At 55.2% G+C, this 25554-nt stretch overlaps 1 protein-coding gene and 1 long non-coding RNA gene across 2 annotated transcripts in view; one reads left to right on the top strand and one right to left on the bottom strand.

Moving 5' to 3' along the window:
• PPP1R1B (protein phosphatase 1 regulatory inhibitor subunit 1B) overlaps positions 1-2197 on the bottom strand; it is a 35303-nt gene extending 33106 nt beyond the window's left edge. Inside the window, exon 1 of the mRNA XM_039517031.1 lies at positions 2041-2197. The gene's annotated coding sequence lies outside the window, so the exon portion shown is untranslated. The remainder of the gene's footprint in view (positions 1-2040) is intronic.
• A 9036-nt stretch (positions 2198-11233) lies between these two features.
• LOC120392249 lies at positions 11234-12456 on the top strand. The gene is made up of 2 exons (XR_005591625.1): positions 11234-11524; positions 12365-12456. It is a non-coding gene; the product is annotated as an uncharacterized LOC120392249 (long non-coding RNA).
• The last annotated feature ends 13098 nt before the right edge of the window (positions 12457-25554 follow it).

Below are 25554 nucleotides of genomic sequence, written 5' to 3'. Positions count from 1 at the left end.
ATCACTTCATGATTACCCATTCTGTTCATTCCCTCTGGGGCACCTGGCATTGGCCATTGTCAGAAGACAGGATACTGGGCTGGATGGACCTTTGGTCTAACAGTCTGGCGGTTCTTATACTCTTAGGATTGAGGGGCACCAGCAGAGCTGTGGGGGGGAGAGAGCACAGGACTGGGCTAGCAGGGGGTCAGGATTGAGGGGCACCAGCAGAGCTGGGCACTTGCTCCCACTATTCCTGCTGGAGTCTGGGTCTGAGGGAAGGCAGGAGGGCAGGGTGACTGGCAGGGTCCTTCCAGGAGCCAGAAACCAGAGGGTTTAGATGCCAGCTGAGTGTCTACTCTGCACGGTTTCCCTCCTTAGCAGGGACCAATCGCTGAGACAACCCCTGTTGAACCCAAGCACTGCGGTAGCCACCCTGCGGGCCCTTAGCCGGCAGGTCGGGGGTGGGCGTCACTGATGCAGCAATAAGGACCCATCTCTGACGACTGATCCTAGGCAAGAAGCCCTGGGGAGAGAACTGGGAAAATCTCAGGATGTCCTCCCCCAAACACCCCTAACACCCATGGACACGCATTCATGGACACCCCCTCACACACCCACACCCCAACCCTAACACACACATCACAAACACCCATGGAGACACACACACACATCCCCACACATGTGTGCACACACATACAAGCTCCCACAGCCCTGGTCACACCAATGCACATGCGTGTGCACACCCACACACACCCATCGCTAACACACAACCCCCCCTCAACACACATCACCCACATGCACTGGGGCCGATCCTGCTCCCACTCCCACCAGTTTCACCCCGCAGAAGCGCCACTGACCCTAGCCCAGCGAGCTTGGGGTGGCAGGAGGGCAAGACCCGGATCTGCTTTCGAGCTGGTGCAAAGGGCTGCGCATTGTCTCAGCAGCAATTTCTCTTGCAAAAAGCGAGTAAAAATAGCAGAACATTTCGGATAATTGCCACTTACAGGCTCACCCTCCTCTAGGAATTAAATTACATTTTATTACTTTGATTTGCTTTGATGGAACATTACGGGGCTGCTTTCAGCGGAGAGAAGCCTTCAGCTCATGGTGGGGGGGGGGAGAAGAAGGCAGAAAGAGGAGGGGGCTCAGAAGCTGAGGTGTTTGGGGGAGGGGCTTGGAAGGCAGATCCTTGGGGTGGGGCTCATGCAGAAGGGGAGATCTGGGGAGTGGAAGAGAAGGGAGGGCAAAGCGGAGAAGGAGACGGGAGTCAGAGTCCTGGAGCATCATCCATTGTCCCTGGTCCCTTGCCCCGGCCTTTTCTGGGCCGCTCTGGGCCCCCAGCCCCCCAGATCGCACAGGAAGTGTTTCTCGCCCACTCTGCACTGGTGTCAATGGCCAACGCACAGGCACTAACGATTAGGCCTAGTCGTGTTAATTACACGCCTGCCCATGCTCAGCTCTGCCCCAGGGCCGCCCCCGCAAGCCCCACTCTGTATGTTCAGTGGGTTTGTTCCCTCCCCTGACCTTGACAGTGCAAGGAAGGTCTCTGGGTCAGGGCACGTGGTGAAACGACAGTTACCCCTCTCCCCCCCACCAGGGACCTCCAGATGCACAGATCCAGCCCCCACCCCTCCAGCACCCTGGGAAAAGGCTGCATGGGTGATTTGGGGGGACAGCATGCCCATGGGTTACACACACCCTCTCCCAAGATCCATGGGTAACGGAGGGTAGAATTTCTCCTGCCCGGGAGGGACCCCCTCTGGGGATGAGAACAGTTCTCACCAGGGCCAGCAAGCGGGAGGGATCCCCCAAAACATCTGTAACGGGGCTGAAATGGGAGCAGATTGATGCAGTGGGGGCCTCAAGTTCCTCTCCCTGGGCCTGGGTCGATCTCCACGGCCCCCATGCTCCTTGGCCCTTCTGCTGAGACTGTTGCCAAAGGGGGCTGGGCAGCAGCAGTGTAAGGGGGGTGCCCCCTCATGGCCCCTGTGGGCTCCCCACCCTCAGCTTCCTCCCAATGCCTTTAAAACACAGGTCCCCTTCCGGGGTCTCATTTACCAGGTCTTTACACTTTCCAGTGGCCTCGAGGTTCCAACTCGTAGCCCGTGGAGAAGGGATCGCACGGGCCCCCCCCTTCCAATTCCCTTCTCCGGTTCCCAGGCAGGCGGTCGGGAAGCAGAGCTGAGCACGAAACCTCCCTCTCCTGGGTGGGTGGATGGATGGATGGATGGATGGATGGACGGACGGCTCTGCTGGGGCACAGTTTGCCAATCATCTGGAGCACACGCCAAGCCTCAGCTTCCATCTCCCTAGAGCTGCTGCTCTCCCTAGGATGCTCCCTTATCACCTACCCTAGCTGAATTGCATCACATGACCTTCATTTCCCCCACCTGGGGAGGAGAGGTGGCATGGCACAGGTGGGGCTGAGGCCCTCTCCCCTTAAAGGGGCAGTCACCTGGCGACAGGCAGCCTCGCTGGGCCAAACCTCTTGAACATCTGACTGTGGCCTGTCCGAAGGAGGGGAAGATGCTGAAGGACCCAGTGCAGGGGTATCGGAATGGGTGGGGGGCGAGGCCAGGGCCCCACCACTTTTTACCACTTGTAAGGGCGAGCGATGGCAGGGGGGGGCAGAGAAGAGCGAGCTGGGGCGGTGTCTTGGGGTGAAGACAGTGCAGGGGCAGAGCCTATGAGGGACGGGTGGTGAAGGGGCTGGGGCCACGGTTCATGTGCTGGTGCCCCCCCCCACTTTTAGGAAGCTTCTGCCACTCCTGAGATGCCCGCTGAACTAGTGACGCCCACAGAGCAGGCAGCACGAGTCACTTGCAGGTAAATGGTGGCGTCTCTGTAACTTGAAGGCTTTAACTCACGATCAGAGGACGTCGGTGACTCAGGTCGAGATTAAGGGCTGTTACAGGCGTTCTGTGGCCTGCAACGTGCAGGAGGTCAGACGAGGTCCCTTCTGGCCGTAAAGTCTCTGAGGGAAGGCGACACCCCCCTCCCCCCACCAAACTGACACCATCCTGGTTAGAACTAGCTGAAAAAACTGAACTGCTTTGGGGTCTAGAAATAGCCTCCCTCCCACATCCCCCAAACCAACACTTCCTGTGAAAAGCCGTCGGTGTTCTCAACATTTTCCATTCTCACCCACCGTTTTTAATCCAGCATTTGCATTTGCCAAAAAAGGCATTTTCTTGCTGAAAACCAGCTTTTTGGTAAAGAACAACTTCCAAAAACGATGTCGATACAAAAATTCAATGAAAAGTAGCTCAGAGAACTGGGGGAGGGAATCCCCCAACCCAGAAACCGGCTCCATTTTGAACCTTGTGAAAAGGAAACAATTCTGAAATTTATCTTAAAATCATTTCCCCCTCTTTTCCGACCAGCTGGAGAGCCCTGGTGTCGGTGGGACACTCCTGGTCTCTTGTACCACCCCCAAGGAGGACGGTGAACAGCACCCAGACTTCCCCTGGCCATTGTGCCACCTTGAGACGCCATGATGCAGCGTTGATGTTACAGCTGGGGAGTGGGGGAGCCCAGAACCATTCCAGGTTTGGGGCTGAGCCCCAGGAAGTCGAGATGCTCCCAGGAGTTCAGGATTCAGTTGCGCTGGTGGGAAGCGGGTACGGACCGTTAACCAGACCACTAGTGGATACTGTCTCCAGTTCTGGTGACCACACTTCAGGAAGGATGTCGACAGCTTGGACAAGCTATAAGAACAATTTGAGCTGGAAAAACCTGCCTGAAAGTGAGACACCAGAGAAGCTCAGCTAGTTTATCCAAGCAAAGGTTAAGAGGTGGCTCGATCGTGATGCACAAGTACTGACACGGGGAAGAAATCTCTGACAGCAGAGGGCTCTGTAGTCCAGCAGACAACGGCAGAAGGAGAGCCAACGGCTGGAAGATGAAGCTAGACAAATTCAGACTAGCAATAAGGTGCACTAGAGTTAGGGTGGATTCTCTGTCGCTTCAAGTCTTTAAGCCTGGGTGTCTTTTTAAGAGAGACACTGTAGAACCCAACCGCAAGGTATGGGCTGGAAGAAGGGACTGTCGGGGGAGGCCGTCTGGCCTGTGCTCTGCAGGAGATCAGGTAGGATGATCAGACTGGCCCCTCCTGGCCTTAATGAATCTCTTAACCTGGTCCCTGCCCTACTGGCTGTACGAATCAGGGAGACACCAGCTTCCAGGGACCGGAGCTAAACTTCACTTATTAAAGCCTAGCTCTGGATTCATCAGGGCTCTGCAAAATGCCATGGGTTATAGGCACCTGAACCTTGGGGGGTCTGATTCTTATACTAAGGGCCTTTTAAGCAGCTCCGGCAGCATAAAGGGGCTTCAAAGTGGAAATCCCACCTGCTCCCTGGCTGGTGTAGCGCTGGCAAAAGGCTCTGTGCTCACGCCCCCCGCCCACCCCCAGCATTAGGGTGTGTGTTAAGGGTGTCGCACGGCTTTAGAGCTTGTCTCTGCATCCTGGGGGCATGGGGAATGGAGTGCAGGTTAGAGCAGTCCTGAGGGTGCTCTAGCGGACACTGGCAGGCATGGGAGAACTGAGAATCAGGCCACAAGCCTGATCTAAGAATCAATGGGAAACCCTCCCTGCACACTGCTGGGCCAGTGGTGCCTGCAGCACGGCAGCCTGTGCATCGCAGTGGAGAATGCACTCAATCTAAGCCGCTGCACACGCCAAAGGGATTTCAGCAGCGACTCCCAGGCTCAGCATCTCTCCCGTGGTCCCCGTGCGTCCGGTTCCAGACAGCTCTCCGGCTCTGGCAGGGAACTGTGCCTCAACTTTGGGAAGGGAGGTGGCAGTTTGATTTGCCAGCCTCTCCCCCGCCTCAGCTCTCTGTCTCTGGGCCGCTTTGTCCATTTCAGCTGGGCAGCTGGTAGGCTTGGCTGGAGTGAGAGCACTCATGGACGAGGAAGTTGGCAGTGGAGGCTTCAGCAAACAAGAGGCTGGGGAGGAAAATCTCCCACGGCTGGTGACCCAAACCACTCTACCCACTGCACCTCATTAGCCCCCAGCCCGTGGGCTCACACACAGGGTGTGCTGGATCCCAGCCCACAGTTGCACAACCGGCATTAGAACAAGCAGTGAGGGTCTAGTGGGTAGAGCTGGGGGAGAGTGCTGGAAGGGCAGGACTCCTGGGTTTCATTCCTGGCTCAACCACTGACATGACAGGCAACCTGAAGTTTCCCCTCTGCCACAGATTCCCAGAGACCAAGACCTCTTACCAGACCCTCCCTACACTTGGGGCTGCTTGGATCCTAGCTGCGTGGCCTAAACTGGCCTCTGCTCACTGCACTGGGAAGGGACTTAATGAGGAAAGCCTCATGCTCCAGGGCCTAGCAGCCCACTGCTTGCAGGGGTCAGGAAGGAGATTTTTCTCCTGACCCTCCTTGCACCATCACACTGTTCTCAGGGAGAATTCACCGTCCTCTGAAGCCCCAGGGCCACCCCACTGCCAGAGGGAAGGACACTCATGTGCCAACCAACACCAGGGATCGCTAGACACACGCCTCTCCCCAGCTTGAGCCACGCTGCCCCCTGGGTTCCCTCTTAGCAAACCTGAAGTTCCTCTGGAGGAGTGGATCAGAGCGTACGTGACGGGCCCAGCCGCCCTGGCAAGGGGAATATTCCCAGCGCTGCGGAGGAGGCAGAGCTGCATTAGAACAGGGGTGGGTGGGGAGCGCATTGAAGAAGTGGCGCGTGGGTGCAGTGCGTGGGGGGTGAGGTGGGGTGAATTTAACTCATTCCTGTCCGGGGGCGAGCAGCCCGGAGCCCGCATGGGTCTTGTGTAGCTCTCTCGCCCCCTCTAATGGCCAGACTGGGGAGAGACCTTCCTCCCGGGGGCTGCTGTTAGCTCAAGCCAGAGGGGCCCAGGTGCCTCAAGCCAGAGGCCCTAGGGACAAGCCCTGCCACTGACTCAGCCAGGGTGGTGTTGCGCTGCATGAGATTTATAAGGCCTCCCAGAGTTTAGGGCCAGAAGGGAGCATTAGCCCATCGAATCTGACCCCTGTAAAACCCAGGGCAGAGAATCTCCCGCAGTGATCCCAGGACTGAGCCCAGGACCGGCAGCAGCTCTGGATCCGAAGCCATCAAGTGAGGGAGAATCCACCACTTCCCTGGGTCCCGAAGGCAGTGTTATGACCCACCCCTTCCCCAGGAGCTAGTACCCTGTTGTCATCCTATCCCGCTTCGCTCAGGTGGGGAAACTGAGGCACGGAGGGGCGGGGGAATAACTTTGACAAGGTCCTAGAACTGGGAACACAGCCCAGGAGTCCCGTCCATTAACCTCCTTCTCCTGTGCAGGGCGAGGGCAATGTATTGGCTCAGGCTGTAGGCGCGGATTTAAGAACATGGGTCCTGTTCCCAGCTCTGCCGCTGGCCTGCTGGATGAGCCGGGGCCAGTCACTGTGCCGCTCTGTGCCTCAGTTTCCCCTCCCACCTTTTTTCTGTAGGGTCTATCTGGCCTGTACGCTTGCCTGGGCAGGGACTACGTGCCCAGCCCAACAGGACCTTGGTTGAGATCTCCAGATTCTGCTGCAACAGGAAAATTAATCAAGCCCCGCTGCCTCCCTAAGCAGCAGGCGGGGATGGGACCGATCGCTCGGTGCTGCAGTGTATTTTCATACCCTCGTGTTGCCCAAGCGAAGGTCGAAGTGCTGCAGAGCCACCGGCAGCCAGCGGGTGTCAGCCCTCAGCCATCGTGTGCAGGCAGGCTGGGCGGTTGGCAGGCAGAACCCTGCAGCAGCCTGGCACGGCTGGTGCCTCGCACGTTAAGAACTGGGCATTAGATCAATGACCTTGGCGCGGGGGATCCGGCTTGGAGACAGGCTGGATCAGAGCAAATTTGGCAAATTGTCGCTGGCCGGCTCTGCCAAGCCTCCCTGGGCAATCAAGGTCCTTTCCCAGCTTGTCCGCTAACAGTGGCCTGTGTCTCTCCCTTCTCTCTCTGCCACGTTCCCGGAGCCTGACACCAGCAGCTCCCTGCCTATGATCCAGGGGAAAATGCCAGCCTGTGCCCAGTGAGCCTGTGAAGCTTGCTCCAGGGAAGAGACGCCACCCCTCAGTGCCCCCTCTTTGCCAGGGGTGCCACTGGTGCCAGCGTCCGAGCAGCAAGCAGGGCGTAACTGTGGGGCGGGGCACCCTCTCCCCTCCCTGGCAGATGGTATTTGCTGAGGAAGGGTTTGCCAGCGAATTAACAGACCAAGGGGGCCCTCTACCTGCCGCCTGGGGATGCAGGCTCTGCCGGCTGATTCGCTTCGAACACCTGTGGCAAACACACGTCAGATTTCAGCACTCGCCCCCGGGGGCAGGGGGGTTCCTGGCAAACCCCCCATCTCTACACACAAAGAGTTGGGCACCAGGTTTTCCACGAGGGCAACCAAACCTTCAGGTGCTTTGGCTCGGTGTCAGGAAAGCAGCAGGTCGGGCTTGTGGGCGCCGAGCTGGCTTGGAAAAACTCATCGGCAGGGGCTCGACTTGGGAAGGTCACAAGGTCTAGTGGTGAGAGCAGAGTAGGCGGGGGCCAGAAAGCAGGACTCCTGGGTTCTCTTCCTGATATTGGAAGGGGCCACCGCACACAGCAGGGCCATGGGCGGCACGACCCCAGCTGGGATTTGAACCTGCAGCCGCAGGGAGGGCCAAGGCTCCAGACCTGGGCCTGGAGATCACTTGAGGCCCAGAGTCCCTGTGCTTTGAAAACCTTGCGCTCTGCTGCTCCTCCCCATGGCGGAGACCCCACTGGGGGCTACCGGAGGCCTCCCCAGCTGGAGCCAGGCCTGGGGTCAGGAACCCACCCTCCCACGCCACGTGCAAGGCTCGGGGGCAGCCCGGCGGCCCCGCCACAGAGGTGGCAGCGGCACAAGGAGCTTGCTCGGGCGCCAAGATCCCGGCGGGGCGTTAGCTTCGGCTGTGACCTCCATCCTCGCCCCCTTGCAGCAGGGCTCAGAGCAAACAGCCCCCCGGGGCGGGGGAGCCAGACGAGGGCAAGAATGGGGCGGGGGGAACAAGCGTGGCTGCGGACAAAGGGGGTCCCAGCATCCCTTGGAATCGCAACGCCGGCAGTGCGGGGCGGGGGGGGGGCTGCGCTCCGGACAGGGCCTGAGCTCCCCGTGGGTATCCCTGGCACAGCCCCACTCGCAGCATGTTGAGGGGCTGGGCTGTGATGACTGAGCAAGGTGTGAACAGCTGAACCTTGGTGAGACCCAACCCCCAGAATAATAAATCCAGTTATCGCCCCCCAGGAAACGGGGCAGCCGGGGCTGGGAGTCAGGAGGCCCGGGGTCTCTCTTGGCTCTGCAGGGGAGTGGGGTCTAGTAACTCGCGTGAGGGGGGACGTCAGGACGCCTGGGTTCTAGTCACATGACTGAGAGAGGAGCGGGGGGTTGTTGTTAGAACAGGGGGGCAGGGAAGCCAGATTCCCCACTTTTATTCCCGCTACTGGGAGGCAGCGTGGTCAGTAGTTACAGCAGGAGTCAGGACTCCTGGGTCCACTTCCAAGCTGCTGCGAATCCCTTCCAGGCTCTGTGCTTCAGTTTCCCTGTCTGCAAAATGGGGGTAATGAGCCTGACTCCCCAACAGGGGCTATAAAAATACATGAATTGACATCTGAAGGCATATCTGCCTAGGGGTCTGGGCCCCACCCTGGGGTGCCAAACGGCCTGGGATCAAACTCCACCTGAGCCCTGGGGGGAAGTTATAAGCACCTTCCTGGTTCTGGATGGGGCGGGGCGATTCTGGCTCAGCTCCCAGAGCAGATCAGCCCCAAGATTCATTTGGCCCAGTGTCCTGTCTCTGCCCCAGCCAGCCCCAGCTGCCTCAGAGCAGTGCAAGAGCGCCCCCCCCCCCCCGACTGGGCAATTATGGAATAAGCAGCCCCTCGGGGACGTTTCGTTCAGGCAGTGAGTGGCTGGTTTTGTGCCCTGAAGGAGGAGTGTTTCTCTCTCCTACAATAAAACGTTTCATCCTGTTTCTAGTAGCTGTGGCTGTGCTTCTCCCTATCAACGTCTCATCGTCTGTTTTAAAGAGTCCTGCTAAATCTCTTGGCTTCACTGCAGATCTTGGGGCAGTGAGTTCCACATGCCACCTCTGCTGTGCGTACAAAAAGCATCCCCTTGGTCTCAGGGCCTCCTTTCAGATTCATCGGCTGTCCCCTCGTCCTTGTATTGCAAGGACAGCACTGGATTGGATCTGGCCTCATCCCACTGACAAACCCCAAGTTACCGCCTGGTCCTTGCTACACAAAAGGCAGATGGCGCACAGGAGAAAATGACGGTACAGACTGGGCCAAATTCATCCCTGGTGTAACACCACTGACTCTAATCCGAGGACAAATGTGGCCTACTCTTTATTAAGTATATTATGGTAGGACCTAGTCTCCCTAATCAGAATCGAGTTGCTGCACAGTCACGAAGGAGGAGACAGGCCCTAACCTGAAGAGTTTACTCCACTACCAGATCATCTAACGGGAGCTGCTGGCCTCCCTTCTTGTGTTTTCAGCCCAAGTGCTGATCGCTTCAGAAAATAATGAACCAACACCCACCTCTGAGATTGAAACGTTCAGGGTTTGGGTTGCACCCAGCAGAGAGCATCGCCGAGAGGCTGCCTCCCGGCTTGCAGTTCTGGTGCCCAGCACCACAATTGCAGGGGGAGTTTTGCACGGCCCCTGCAGCCCTGAGCAGGAGCATGCTCAGGCACGCGGTGTGGCTGGCACATGGGGGTCTGGTTAGCGTAGAGGAGCTGCGAGGGGCTGGAGCATGTTCAGTGCAGATGGAATCTTTGGAAAGTTTCGCTGCTAAACCCTAACAAGTCTCTACTGAGCATGTGCAAACTGATTTTTTTTTTCTTAGGCAGCTTATAACTTGGCCAACTTTGGGCAGATTTTCACAAGGACAGCCAAAGTACATCCCTGACCCAGAGCAACTCCCCGGCCAAATTTCAAGGCTTTACACCACAGCCTGGAGCCTCCCACTGAAAGGGTTGTAAGAATTTTTTTTTTTTTAAACATGGACAAAAAAACGCATCATTCCCTACTTTCATTCTTGGAAATGGCCGAACTGTTTTAGCTTAAACGTCTCCCCAGAAAATTAAGCCTGAGACAGACATCCACCATGGTAAATTTCAGCCTAAATGGTAACAAGCAACTGAAAACAGGTTCTTATAATGGAAAGTGTTGGGGAACCTTAACCACATGTATTGCCTATAATTAGTGCAAGCTACAGTGGCGTGGTGTGGCACACTGTCCCCCCCTAGTGGTGGCTAGGCCAACTAGCAATGGAGAAGCCTGCTGCAGCCACAGTTAACAGCTGGAGAGGATCGTGCATTAAGAGCCAGGTTCTATCCCTGAAGCTGATGATCTACCCAGGAGTTCGGGTTTACATTAGAAGCTCAAATCAAACCCCTGATTCCAACACCGCTGAACTCTGGGGAGGGAGGGGGGTGTCCACTTTTTGAACCCCAATTCAAATTTGAGCAAATGGCCCAGTTCCTTATTTTGGACTGAACCAAACTTCTTTGTCCAAAGCTCCTTGAAATACACACTTGGGATTCGTATGGAGTTGGGCATCCTTAGAGCAAAATAAAATAATGGTAAATTCCAGGTCCATGGTACCTTAATTGTGAATTATCATCTCCAACCCACTTTCCCAGATCTTAGGGCTGAGGGGTAAGTTCTCAATGGAATGCAAATCCCACAATAATGTTCATATGTATTTTTTGCTTTGAATTTTCCCAAATGGCTCAATTTTGTGGAAAACTTTCCATTTCCCCCCTTGGAATGAAGACCCATTTTTGAGCAAGAGTTTAAACATTCAATTAATTGCTTTTTTTAAGAGAAAAATCATTTTGCATCAAAACATTATATTTAGAATTTCGCCTGGGTGAGGTTAAAGATGCCGATTTTGTTGAAAATGACAGTTCTGGGTTATAGAATGGCCTGAAGGTTCATGACCAAAACAAACAAACAAAAAATAGGTGCTTTCACTTCCTCTACTATGGAAACGCAGCCATCTCTAGGGCGGCGCACAACAGCTGCTTAACCGCCACGCAGCAACGCTACACAACTCAGTGTGGGACAAGAAGTGAAGACAAATCCTGTATCCCAGTGAACCTGCCCACGGTTCATTAATAACCAAGGACTCCAGTTGCTGGTTTTTCTACCTCTGAATTCTTTCCCCAGGCAGTCTCACCCTGATGTCATAGCTCATCCCTGACTTCACAAATAGTTGCCATGGAAATGACTGCGATGCAGAGCATTGTGGGATGTGCGATATCAGGCTGCAGGGGAAGGCAGGCAGCAGGAGCTCGGAGAGAATCTGGATTTGTTACAACCGTCCATCTGTGATGGGGGAAAAAGGATGTGGGAAAAGCCTCGCTTAGTTTAACAGGGCCGTATTTCCATGCATATCACACACAATTGTCTCAGCACCCAGCATGGAGCCCTCCCTCAAGCAAAGCCACCTTGAAGTCAATGCATCATGTGTTCAGGATGCAGCCCAGTTAGATCCGTCAGCCTGGTCAGAGATCCACACTGCACAGCCACAGGTGAGGTCAGGGGATCATACCTGGATTAGGACTGGTATCTGGGACAATATACGGTGCAGGCCAATGGGGATCCAGGCCCAGCTGAGGAAGGCGGATGCAGTGGCCGGGGTGCTAATCTCGCTGAGCTGGCTTCAAATCCCTGCTCTGGCATAGCTTCCCTGGGCTATTAGGGAATGCATGAGTGGTACAAGGAAGATGGGAAAAGGTTCAGCATATCAAGTAGGGAGATGTACACCTTTGCTCTAAGTCAAAAAGCAAAGACAGATGACCTTGGACAAATCTGTGGGCTCATCTACATGGGGAAATTGGGAGTAATTACTCCACTTCCAGAATGGAGTGTTCTCACAGGGGAGTTCTATGGGCATAGCTATTGCAGAAGGATCATCCCCCCATAGGCAGGTTAGCCTAGGGAATACCGGCCTAGACCTCAGTAAACCTAGGCTCTATTCCCAGCTCTGCCACTGGCCTGCTGTGTGACCTTGGGCAAGTCACGCCCCTGCTCCGTGCCTCAGTTTCCCCAGCTGTAAAAAGCCTGCTCTCCTTTGTAAAGCGCTTTGAGATCTACTGATGAAAGGAGCTAGGAATCACTACAGCCATGTTGGCCAGTTTCTCTGTACGTCACTCAAGGTGGGAACAGTGGCACTGCCACACGGGACTGGGGAGGTGAAATGCACTGAAGGTCGTGAGGGGCTCAGATCCTACAGTTAAAGGGGCTTGTTACATACTGATGACAGCTAGATTTCTGCCACAGAGGAATCCTCTGACTTCACCAGGGAGAAAGGGCTGGTGGCTAGCACAGAAGCAGGAAAGCTCCTCACCCCTTCCCCTCTCCTCCAGCAGCACCCGGCCTGAGCTACAATCACAGATCCGTTTGCTGTCTGCATTCCCAGAAGAAAGAATAAAGTTAAAACATCTGTTAATTTATAAACCAATTTAACCATGACTGGTTAATAAATAGCTAACAGCTGCCAAATCCACTACCCCTCAGCTCAGGAGAAGGGCACTCTGGGATGGCAGAGACGAACAGATTAATCTAGATGGTTTTTCCATCTCTCTCTCTCACACACTCTTCCCTGTGTATTTATTATTGTGGATTTCCACCCCCCGAAAATCAATTTGCTCCCGTTAGGAGGAGGAGAGGATTCTAGATCCATAAGAAGGGTGTGTGTAAACAAGAAGCATACAGGCTGTATCCCTCCTCTTTGCTATTTTCCTGCTGGATTTGAATTTGTGGTTGTGGGGTCAGTCGCCTCGTTCAAGTCGGTCGATCAAGTAACTGGGAGATGGAGACAGCGGTCAGTTCAAAGCCACCCCGAGAGGTGGCAGGCCTGGATCAGGAGCTCAGCTCCAGAGGCCCCTGGCAGGAGGCAGTTTTACAGCTGGTTCCTGTTATGTTCATGGCACCACACACACAGAAGTGAGATAAAAAACATAAGACTCTTGCTGGAAAGCTGCACCCTAACAACTTGATTCCTTAGAATTCAGAACGATCACATATTGGAACCCAAGAGCAGAGGGAAACAAAACAGGCTGCTCCCTAAAGCAGAGAGGCACAATTTACCCCCACCTTATTCTAGGCTGGCTGGCTGCAGAACTGACTCAGATCTCAGGCTGCCCTGCGGAGGTCCCTAGCCTGCAAGCAGGGCCAGGAAACCCATTACAAATGAAAGCGATAGCATGTAATTTTAACATAGGTTAGATTAGATGGCAAAATTTCAAATTTTATGCCTTGGAAAAAGGGTCAGACAAAAGGCAGGAAAGTAGGGGAAGGGGGGAAGGGATGAGAAAGAAACAATCTGATAATGAGTTTGATGGAAAAGAATCTTGTCCTTTCATGAAGAAATTGCACTTTTAAGTTGGCTCCACACAGAGGAATCTCAGCTAAGGAGACTTTCAAATGCAAATCTCTTAAAAGGGACCGAACATATGGGCAAAGCAAAGCACTTACTTTTCAGAATGAAATTATTCATAGGGGTTTTTTTGTGTTTATTTTTCTGCACGTGTGAAGGAATGGGGTGGGGGGGGCAGCCCGTTTAATTGGGTTCCCAAAGGGATAGGGCCGTTAAGACGCTGTGCCTTCGTTAGGAGCGATTGCCACCCTGGCAATATGGGGGAGGAGGGGCTGCATCATTATTGGCAGACTTGGGGGGGGAAATAAAACCAAACTCTCCTCCCAAACCAAAGGCAACTCCCAAATCTAAATCCCACAGGCCAGATACAAACTGGCCATTGAGTCCACTGGGGCTGGGCCCATTTCCACCAGAGGGAATCCGGCCCAATAAGTGAAGGAATGGGATTCTTTGGGGGGTAGCGGCAGCCGCGGAGAGCAGGGAGAAGGGGTGAATTGTGGCATGCCCAGGGAAAGGAGTTGTGTGCGGAGAGCTGTGTTCCAGCGGTTCTGTATGCAAGTCTGGCTGTCTGTGACTGTACAGGGTCTTGCCATGCTGTGTAGCTATGAATGGATGTGTGTGCGTGTGTGGTGAGCACAGGGCGGGGTTCTCTTCCCAACTCCGTCACTGCCTCAGTGTCCCCTTCTGTAAAATGGGGTAGGGACACTGACCTTCCCTCGTAAAACACTTGGAGATTATGGGATGAAAAGTGAAACAGACGTGCAAATGATTAGTGAGGCTTGTACTACAGAGCAGTGGTGCTCGGACTGAGGCTCGCCAGTCGCATGGGGCTCTAATCTCTCTCACTGTGCTTTGCAACATGGGATATTAAAACCTGGTGTGATTTAATTATGAACCAGGCAGCCGGCTTTTACTAGCCTATTAACCAAATGGGGTTGATAAAACACTTGATCATTTTTGCTGTGAGAATAATGTATATTTAAAAACAAAGTATCTCCAGTCCCACTGGTTAAACAGGACTATAAAGCACTATAGTAAATGAAACAGTGAATTCCCACGCCTGGGGCTCTTCCGGGTCATGCAGATCGCGAATATGGCTCTGGAACCCCTGAGACCAGAGTACCCCTGTTCTAGAGCAACGCACAGCCCCTGTGAGTGGTACACGCCTGGCCTAGCTCCGGTCACACGGCTCTGTGCATGGTACACGCCTGGCCTATCTCCAGTCACACGGCTCTGTGCATGGTACACGCCTGGCCTAGCTCCGGTCACACAGCCCCTGTGAGTGGTACACGCCTGGCCTAGCTCCGGTCACACAGCCCCTGTGAGTGGTACACGCCTGGCCTAGCTCCGGTCACACAGCCCCTGTGAGTGGTACACGCCTGGCCTAGCTCTGGTCACACAGCCCCTGTGAGTGGTACACGCCTGGCCTAGCTCCGGTCACACGGCTCTGTGCGTGGTACACGCCTGGCCTAGCTCCAGTCACACGGCCCCTGTGAGTGGTACATGCCTGGCCTAGCTCCGGTCACACAGCCCCTGTGAGTGGTACACGCCTGGCCTAGCTCCGGTCACACAGCCCCTGTGAGTGGTACACGCCTGGCCTAGCTCCAGTCACACAGCCCCTTTGAGTGGTACACGCCTGGCCTAGCTCCGGTCACACAGCTCTGTGAGTGGTACACGCCTGGCCTAGCTCCGGTCACACGGCTCTGTGAGTGGTACACGCCTGGCCTAGCTCCGGTCACACGGCTCTGTGAGTGGTACACGCCTGGCCTAGCTCCGGTCACACAGCCCCTGTGAGTGGTACACGCCTGGCCTAGCTCCGGTCACACAGCCCCTGTGAGTGGTACACGCCTGGCCTAGCTCCGGTCACACGCCCCTGTGCATGGTACACGCCTGGCCTAGCTCCGGTCACACGGCTCTGTGCATGGTACACGCCTGGCCTAGCTCCCGTCACACGGCCCCTGTGAGTGGTACACGCCTGGCCTAGCTCCAGTCACACGGCCCCTGTGAGTGGTACACGCCTGGCCTAGCTCCGGTCACACGGCTCTGTGCATGGTACACGCCTGGCCTAGCTCCGGTCACACGGCTCTGTGCATGGTACACGCCTGGCCTAGCTCCGGTCACACAGCCCCTGTGAGTGGTACACGCCTGGCCTAGCTCCGGTCACACGGCTCTGTGCATGGTACACGCCTGGCCTAGCTCCGGTCACACGGCTCTGTGCATGGTACACGCCTGGCCTAGCTCCGGTCACACGGCTGTGCGTGCTCCTCTCTGGTATTTGAGCTGCTGCCTGATGTGCGGCCTTCAGCCAGGTTGAAGCAGAGGTGTTTCAGGCTAGGGACCTGGGGGTGGGGTGGGGGAGGATGCTGCACCCCACTTCAGTCCCTCGCTGCTGCCGAGGGGGTGGAACCCCTCAGCTGAGTGTGGCGTTCCTGGCTGCAGAGGTGTCAAGGCCAAGACAGACAGTCCGACTCCTAGGCCTGGTCCCCAAGCCCCTCCTCCCATAGGAGCATGGCTGGGGAGATACAGGGGGGCTGTTGTAAGTTAGAGCAGCCAGAGTCCTCTGGGACCCCGGCAGCCCTTGGAGAAGCCGGGGATCCTAGTTCCTGGGGCTCTATTATTTTCTCTTCCCCTCCCCCATGCATCCCCCAGCCTGGGCTGCATCTCCTAGGAAGTGCAGCTTAGAAGCTGGGTCCATTGAGCATCCCCTGCCCCATGCTCTTTGGAGCAGGAGCGAGGAGACACACAAAGAATCCCCTAGGTCTCATCTCTCCGGACAAGAGAGCATCTTATCCCTGCTGGACAATAGGGCACAGGCTGAGCACGGCCCAGGGCTGTGTGAGTGAGAGCACCTGCATGTGCATAGACAACTCTGGGAGGCTGCGAGTTGGTGTGTGTGTACGACTGGGTGTTTATGGCTTGTGTACATGTAATTGTGCAACTTAGGGATGTGTGATCAGGTGTGCTCAGCTGATATCTACACACCGACTTTGAGCACGTGTGAGAGACTATTTGTGCAAGTTTGTGCGTATATGTACATGTATACACACACACACAGAGTGAGAGAGACACACACACACACACACACACCCTTGAATTTCTTCCAAGCACTCTGGAAGTAATTGATTGCCGCTGCCCCTTCCCATCTGGATGGGAGGTGAAACATCTAGCAGCTCGTGTGCTTTGGAAACGGCCCTGCTCCTGGGCTCCCAGAGGTATCGCAGCGTTAGCCACTCCAGCCAGATTCGGTCCCACCCGCCTGCGGCATCCCTATGGGGCAGATGGACACAGCCTTCATTGCTTGCCACCTGCCCTGTAGCTACAACCCTGGATTCCCTTCCCGGCTCGTTGGGGCAGGAAGTGGCTGCCTGGTGCCCAGCACAAGCCCCTGCTCTCGGCTGCAGCCTCTAGTTGCTAGTGGAATACAGATAATGGCTTTGTTGCAGGGGGAGCGGGGAGGGAGGAGGAAGGTGCCTGGAAACCAACCTCTATCTCCCCCCAGACTGGGTGCAGCATCACCACCAGCCCTGCCCCTGACCTGGAGGCTCTCCCCCCATCTTTAGAGTCAGCGAAAGCCAGGCGCTGGGTGGCTTTGTGCTGTGCACACCTCCCCAGTGAGCAATCGGGCTGAGACCCACCAACTCATTGCACAGGGAGAGTTGTTGGGATGAACAGTAAGGCAGCAAGCAAACACTTGGGGACTTCATCTGCAGCTGTAACTAGGAGCTGGCTCCCATTTCCATCCAACGTGCTGGATCAGAATCAAACCCTTCTTGGAGATATTCAGTATCACCAGTAAAGACGTTAACTCCAGCCTCCCTGGCATTACCCAGCCTCCCCAGAGGTATATGGTATTTCCATACCTAGAGGAAGGTTGCTCTAACTTGGCCTGATTTCAATGGGCCATAGATGAGGATTGTAACCCAAAGAACAGACTCCAGCTCTGCAAAAATCAAAACCGCAGCTTCAGTGTTGTTTCCTTTTAAGCCTGAGCTGCAGAAAGCTCAGAGTTCAGGGGGAGGGGCTGGATTTGGGGGTTGGTTTAGATGCAACCTTTGGGGAAAGTTTGGGCACCGTGCAGGTCTCCAGAGTGTGGGCTGGAGGGAGGGTCGGCAGTACTGCCAACAACTGCTGGTCTACTTGAAAGGCCCAAGCTCCTGGAGTCATGTGATCATGAGAGACTCTCAGTTCTCATTTAAAAAATAATGAAATAAAAGCTGCACTCCTGGTTGCAGAGAAAACGTCAGAGAATGACCCAAATGCCCTCAGAGGCTTTGAAAGGAAAAGAACCCAACCTCTTTATTTTTAAAGATTTTTTTTTTTAAAATCATGATTTTTTAAGCCAATCTCACAATTTGGGGAGGGGCCTTGACTCACGATGGTCAAAGGTTTCAGTGATGGGTGCTTGGGAGAGGGAGGGGGCTTCAGATTAAGACAAACAAAACACCTCCAACCCCCCCCGCCCCCCCATCGGAAGGCAGGGCTCTGAGCAGCCCAGCAGGAGAGCCATGGTCTGCTTACTGGGGCATTCGATCTAACCATTAAAGCAAGGAGATCTTGGCTTTAATGTGAAAGACACAGTTTGGACCCATTGGCAGAGAACAGAGTGTAAAGAACGAACCAAATTCTTCCCCTGAGCCCCGAACCTCCAAGAAGGATTTGGCTGGAGATCCTGGATGCAGATTCAGAACTGGGGGACGGGGGGTTCATGTTTAAGGCTACCAGCTGCCTCACCCATAGTCTCAAATGCGACTTTTGTGCCTGAGGGTTAGGAAGTCCCAGGCCCCGGTTCAATCTGTCTAGAAGGGTTAAATTCTTTTCCTGGTGAACCCCTTCCCAGCAGCTGGGTACACCACCACATGTCATAATAGTAATGTAATTTGTAAGTTAACAATGGGCAGATTGAGGTTTATATTTAATTACAACGTTTGCACCAACCTGAACTCACCCTTATTTCATCAATAATGCATGGGTTTGTGTTTATCGCTGCTTAATTAATCCACGCTTACGACAATTAAAGGCTTGCAAAATCCCCAACGGTGGCTATAGGGGGAACTCTGCAGTGCCTGCTGCTAGCGGCTGCAGTGTGGGGTGGGGAAGGACAATGGGCAAGGCTGGCACAAGGGGGAGGCAAATTTTAGAGATGGGGAAATGGAGGCACAGAGAGAGAATAAATGACTTTGCCCAAGGTCACAGGGGCAGAGTCTGTGGCAGAGCAGGGAACTGAACCTAGATTTCCCAGGCCAATGCCCTAACCACTGGGCCATCCTTCCTCCCTGACACTTCCTGGTTACGTGTGGATGGCTGTTAAGGTGACCAGACATCCCGATAAAATCAGGACTGTCCTGATTTTGAGGAGTTTGTCCCGCATCCCGACCAGAGTGCGGTCAGGACACCATTTGTCCCAATAATTGGTTTCCTGGTCTTTGGCGGCAATTCAGTGGAGAGTCCTTCAGTCACGGACAGTCTTCCGCAGTATTTCGACGGCGGGTGCTTCTGTCTTTGGCGGCAAGGTTTATTACCCACTGCCAAAATACCGCCAGAGACCATCCGTGACTGAAGTGCTCTCCGTCGAATTGCTGCCGAACTCCCGGACTGGGTAAGTGTTTAAAAAAAAAAAAAGCCCCCCTCCCCCTGCAGTGGTCCCGATATTTTCCCCTTAACATCTGGTCACCCTAACAGCTGTTACCACGTCCACACGTATGTAAATAGTTCACTAGATAACATGCCAGCAGATGGCACTCAAGAACACCCAGCGTCGTACCTGGGATTTGTAGGCCCGATAAGATTTCGTGCAGTAGCCCAGTACAGATGGCTTCCTCTCTGCAGCTCTCCCACGGTGACAAGACTAGCCAGTGCTTGCCAGCTTTCCACAGCGGGTGGGAGCCAGGAAGCACAGAGAAAGTTTGGAGGGGGGGTTTCTTTTATTTTACTCTACCTATGGCACATCTGCTGAAAGGAGGGCTCAGCTCGGTCCCCCCAAGTCAGGATTTCTGGATGGGCAGCAACTCCGTGTGACGCAGAAGATACAGGATTCGGCTGGAAGAATAAAGAGCCTTTGGGGAGGCTGCTGGATGCAGACAGGCCCTGTAGTTCCCTTCGGTGCTCTGGTTTCCAGCAAGACGTCACCGTTGGGGCTCAGCCTCAGGCCTGCGCTGGGTGCAGCTCCCTGGAGGGGCCGAAAAGCCAAAGAGGGGAACATGAACCTAGACCTGATTGGGTCCAGGAAAGCAGCCCACAGGTGGATGGCAGTGGAGAGAAAAAACAAACAAAAAAAACCCCCAGTGTTTTCAAGTTCTTGTGCCTAGTGAGGAACCTTCAGAGGAGATCTGGACCTCTCCTCAGCAAAGCGTTTAAGCACCTGCTCAAAGTTAAGCACACAGTTAAGTCCCTTGGAAGCAAATGGGGTTTAAGCATGTGCTTAGCTGAACTGGGGCCCAGTGTTCTTGCTCGTCAGCGCCTGCACAAGGGATGGAAATCTCGCAGGCAAAGGCAGTTCTTGTGCTTTCCTCTGGGCTCCCCACTGGAAAACAGGGGGGCAGGGCCAGCAGGGAGCCAGAGAGAATTGAGGGTGTATTTGTATTTAGTTCCTCATCACCACCCAACATCATTTGCCCCATTTTGCCATAAGCTCACTTACCTCTCAGGCCAGTCCCGCAGGAAGCAGCCCCCGGCAGTGCTGACCTAGTCCCAGACTCAGCATGTCTTTCCCACGGGGTCTGACTTATATAGACCCCAGGCTCCTCCCACTCCCAGCAGCCTCTGAGAGGACTGGAGCATTGGAGTCAGCTGCTTGGCAGGGAGGGGTTTGCCCATGGCCACAGTTCACTTTATCATAAGCTGCTTGAGAGCCAGGGTTGCCCTGCTGTGCTTGGTGCTGTATAAACGCACACTCAGAGGCAGTCCCGCCCCGGAGAGCTTGCAGTCTAAATAGAGAGGGGAGCCAGAGGCCCTGAGATTTGCCCAAAGTCACATAGCAAGGAATCAAGCATCAGAGGGGTAGCAAAGAATGGAAACCAGGTATCCCATGGCTCATTCCAGGACTCTCTCCACTGGGCCACACTCTTCCTCTGTTTCTACCCCCTGAGGAAGTGTGATCTATCAGCTCGAACAAGGACCTGGGTGTCAGGGCTCCTGGGTCCTATTCTTGGCTCTGTGAAGCAGTGGTGTCTAGTGATCAGAGGAAACAGGGCTCCTGGGTTCTTCCCAGCTCTGCTACAGACTTCCTGTGTGACCTTGGGGGAGACCCTGCCTTGCTCTGTGCCTCAGTTTCCCCATCTACAGAATGGGGGGTGATGATACCAACCCCCCCCTTGAGGGGTCTGAAAGGCTCCATTAATTAACACCTGAAAATCTCATTAAGACCCTGGGATGAACTTGCTAGAGGCCTGCTTAAAAATCAGCTGTTAGTGCAAGGCGCAGCGGGGGTCAGGAGCCAAGAGTGCCCGACTCTCTGGCACGTTGTCCCCCGGGTTAGTGTGTCTCTGCCGGCGCCAGCGACGCCCGGCGTTTTGCCAGCGCATGATGGCAAAGGGCAGGAATGACGGTGCCACTGCAGCCTCTCCCTCCCTGCCGCACCACTGAACTCGGCCAGCCAAGCTGGGATTGCGCAGGGGAAGGGCCAGAGACCTGGGCTTCTCACAGCCAAGGAGGCCCTCAGAGCCCCCACCTTTCACAGGGCTAGGTCACCCCCCCCCGCCATCTCTGTCCCTTTGCCTCTTTCTTCCTTTCCACCTGCTCCCTCTCTCCATATCTACCCATCTCCTTGGCTCTTTCTCCCCAGCCCAGACACCTCTGCTCCCTTAACCTCCATCCCCCCCCTCTTCTCACTCCCCGTGGCTGACCCTAGACAAAGCTGGGCCCACGCTCGATTGTCTGGGGAGGAGGGGACACGACATAGGCCTGGAGTTAGCTGAGAGGAAGGAGGGATTGTTCCATCCCAACGCCCCTGGACTCTTCACCTACCCCCCCTTTAAACCCAGCGCCAGACAAATAAACAAACAAACAAAAATCCCCAAACGGAGTCACTGTCCCTTTAAGATGCTACCAAAGAGCACGGCTGTCCCGGATCAGCCGGAGCGCCTATTAAAATTTTATGCGAAGTGTAAATGGGCCAGGTCTCCAGCTTCCTCGCTCCCATCGAATGATTTATTACTCGCAAATACCACAGAACTAATTAGTATAGTAATTAATTAATACGAATTTGCATATTTGCATGTGCAATTAGTGCAGTGGAGTGATTACTCTGAAAATGAGAAGTTGGGCTTGTCAGATGTTAGTGTGAACTGGACTGGAAAGCCTCATGCCGATGAACTTTAGCAGCATTACAATCCCGGCTAGGAAGCCAGGCGGGTGGGTGTGCGGGAGCACCATCGCTGGGGGGGTTTACACCAGGCTTGGGGGTGCAAACACAACTTGCTGCACACTCACGCCGCATGCACGAGATCAAAGCCGCCTGTGTAACAGAGCCCCCCGCTCCTTTCCCTCCCCGCTCCCCCCCAAACATCCCTTTTATTCATCTATTTCTTCCGATGGCACCCGTCCAAGTTTGCTGGAATCAAAGCTTATTGTTATGCATTATGTTTCTCTTTTGTAGCTAAGCTCTGTGTAATGGGATGATACAAGCTGCTCCCTAACCAAGGCCTTGCATTAAGAGCAGGGCCACCTTAAAGGTGCAGCAGCCTTTTTTCTTGCACCGCCGGGATGTGGGGGGTGAACCCCAGCACCCCCACGCAGTTCTGCGGCCTTTCCTGATGGAACGCTGTGAAGCGGGGGGTTAATTTCGAGCCAGACTTACCCATCTTTGCGTTGCCAGCGCTGCCTGTTTGTCACCTCCCTGTCTTGCCGGAGGCGGTGATGGCCGGGATGCCGGGCACCTTTGCGGGGAGGGGAGCGTGAGACAGACTCGGAGAATGATAGGACTGGAAGGGACCTTGAGAGGTCGTGGGGTGCTGGTTTCTCACTGGTTTCCATTCCCTCCCCTTCACCAGCACCCTTTGCCCCAGCTCCAGACACGCCCCCCCCCCAATTGGGCGGATTCCCAAAGCCAAACTCCCACTTCAATTTTGCCAATGTCCCCTTGTTTTTGCCATGGCCCGAACCACATCCCCAGGCTCTTGCCAGGCAACCTCACCATGGTGACTGTTCTAACCATGGGCCATCTCCATGGCAACTCCCCTCACCATGCACCATCACCATGGTAACTGGCCTTGCCACACACCCTCGCCATGGCAACTGTCCTCACCAGCACCATCGCCATGGTGACTGTTCTCGCCACGCCCCCACTCAAACGGTGGGGTTTTGTAAAGCCAGATCAGAAGCTGGTGGCCTGGGCGTCTTGCTATTGGGCATCAGCCTTTCAGCTTCTGGGACTGGACAGTCCATGCACCGTCCTACGGTGCAATGGCCCGGGGAGCCTGGGGTCCCATCAACAAAGCAGCCATAGCGATCCCCCAAAATCCATCCAGGTGTGCTGCTGGCGTGTGGGGGACTCAGGCCCGGGGGGAAACACAGGCTGCCAGGGGGATGGATGGAGGGCCGGGCCTGGAAATTTAGTGCCTGAGACCATATAGGGGATAAAGCAACATCTTCCCCATGAATTTGTCACACAGGGTGGGGAAGGGGGCGATGGCGGGGAGGAGGGGGGTCCCTTCTGCACAGCATGCCTGAGGTGGGGTATAAATACAGGCAAAATTGGGGCTGGACCCCCTCATCCTGTTGCCCCTGGAATTTAGGAGCAGTGGACCCCATCTGGATCCATAAACAACAGTCTGTAGCATGCACACCACCTCCCGGCTCCCCTCTTCTCCCGGGCCTCCGAATTGGGATCCCCTGGGGGGGCAAAGGGGAGGTGGCATTCTGCCCCCCCCAAGTCTGAGTTAAGGCGCGCCGTGACTCAGTACATTTCCATAGGCTTCAAAGATAGCAGGAGCGTTTCCTGTCTGCTCCAAATGCCATGGCAGCCGGCCAGTTCTGTAATATTCCATGTGCCGCCCCATGGGTTCGGAGAGACCCTGGCAGCGACGGAGAGCAGAGGGATAGAATTTGTGGATCCCGCTATGCAGCAGCACGTGGGGAGGGGAAAGGCAGGTGGGGGGGGCACTTTCCCATCCCACGGGGTGGCCCAGGGACGAGGCGCCAGCCGGGGTCACAGCTCCCGCCCCATGGTTCTGCCACCCTGGCAGCACTGGGCCCGCGACCGCTCACACGCTGGTCTCGGAAAGGGGACTAAGCTGGCACCATCTGCAGGATGGGGGGGAGGGGGAAGAGGAACGGGCCTTCGCACTTGTCCTGGCTCCCCGCGGACCAGCTGTGCCTGGTGCCAGAAGAGCTCTCGTTAATCCATGACATACTGTGGGTGTGTGGGAGCCAACGGGGCATTTGGGCTTCAACCTGGATCGTTTCCATCCTGCCCGGCTGGCGGCCGACTCCGGGAGGAGTGCACTGGCTTTGCAGCTGTGTGTGTGTGTGTGTGTGTGTGTGGCTGGGAAACGCCCTTGAAATCAGATCCACGTGGAAGCAGTGTGGGGGCAAAGCAGGGGATGTGTCTACCCTGGCACCCAGCTCCCTGGCAGCCACAAGAGGGGGCTGTGAGCATCAGGGGCGCTTCGAGGAGGGGAACTGGCTCTCCTGTCGCTGTAGGGCAGGGTCAGTTTAAGTGTGTCCCCCTGACCCCCCTCCTGCCTGCATTCCCAATGGCCCCAGATCAGCACACTCCATGGCCTGATTGACATGCTGCCAAGCCTCCCAGCCCTGCCTCCTGCGGACCTCCTCACTCTCCACCCCCTTCCCCAAGGAGCCGTCATCACCTGCCGCTTGGGATGGCACAGCCCGGTGGCTGTGACATCATAGCTCGGACCGCGTGACGTCACAACCCTGTGATTGTGGGGTCACGGCCCAGTGCTTGTGATGTCACGGGCTTGCCACGTGGCACAGATTCAGGGGGTGAGAATAGGAGACAGGGCAGGGCTGTGATGAATAGAAAGGGGGATATTTTAAAAAAGCAGCTGGACACAGACAGTCACACCCTGTGGTTCTCCTTAGCTCCCAGCCTGCCCTGCTCACCAAATCGTGAGCATAGGCTGGAGCTAATTTGCACCAGGATCCCTCTCTGCTGCCATGTCCACTTTTTTTCTCCAAGAAATCTGTTCTCTCCCTCTCCCACTGCACTTCCTCCCTCCCCTCCTCAGATGCCATTGGGCAACCATGGACATTATTACAGCTGGCACCACCAGGTGGTGCTGTTGCACACAGTTCTTTTTCTTAGCGTGCAAGCAAGTTTAGACAGTTGGGAAGACATGCCACTGTTAGTTCTGGGTTGAGCAAGATTTTGTGCAGGGGCAGCTTTGGGAGCCCTAAGAGCAGCAGGAGAGTTTGCACGGTGCCTATGGTGAGGGCCAATTCTGGGGGCAGAGTTGCTCCTGTTGAGCTGAGATCCCTGGGAGTAGGGCTTGCCTGCATGCAGGGAGACCATCTCCGTCCAGGATTGGTGAGTGTGTGAACAGACCAAACCTTCGCTCCACCACACTAATTTAGCCTCCACTGGGAAGCTAACTTGCGAGGCCTGGGACAGCGGCTACTCCTGGGCATAGGGGCAAGGATGATGTCAGGAATGGGATACCTGCATCAGCAGACAGGGTGACAGTATTGTTCCTATTACAACAATGGCTGGTATTTCCCTTTAAGAGGACCAGGATTTGTTTTGCCATCCATTCATGTTCTTCTTGGTTCTTTCATTCATGTTCTCTCTCACTCTTCCCTTCTCCTCCCACCCCCAAAGAGTGTCCACCTTCTCCCGCTCCGCACCCTTTGCAGGCCCCTCCCCAAACCCAGGGGGCCAGCCCCCGGCCCAAGATTGCCAGCCCCAGAGACCTGCTCTTTCCCAGACACGACAATTACACAACTCACCCGGGGACTTGTAAACAATTTTTAAAGACACAGCCAGTATTAATTATGCAGATAACGACTTGGGAATTGTCCGGTTACAAACGTAACCGCTGTCAGAACGGTGTGGGCTGGGAATAACACCCCTCGCGGCTGGAGATACATGTCTCACAGCTTATCTAACACAGCACCAGGTGAGGCTGCTTCTGGTCTCGGCGCGGGCTAAGGTGATGCAGGCACAAGGCTGGGAGATCTGGCTTCGATTCCCAGCTCCACAAGAGGCTCTCCGTGTGACCTCGG

This window comes from Mauremys reevesii, linkage group 27, assembly GCF_016161935.1.
Source record: "Mauremys reevesii isolate NIE-2019 linkage group 27, ASM1616193v1, whole genome shotgun sequence".
In the NCBI taxonomy this organism is placed as follows: Eukaryota; Metazoa; Chordata; order Testudines; family Geoemydidae; genus Mauremys; species Mauremys reevesii.
This window is presented reverse-complemented; position numbering and strand designations above follow the sequence as displayed.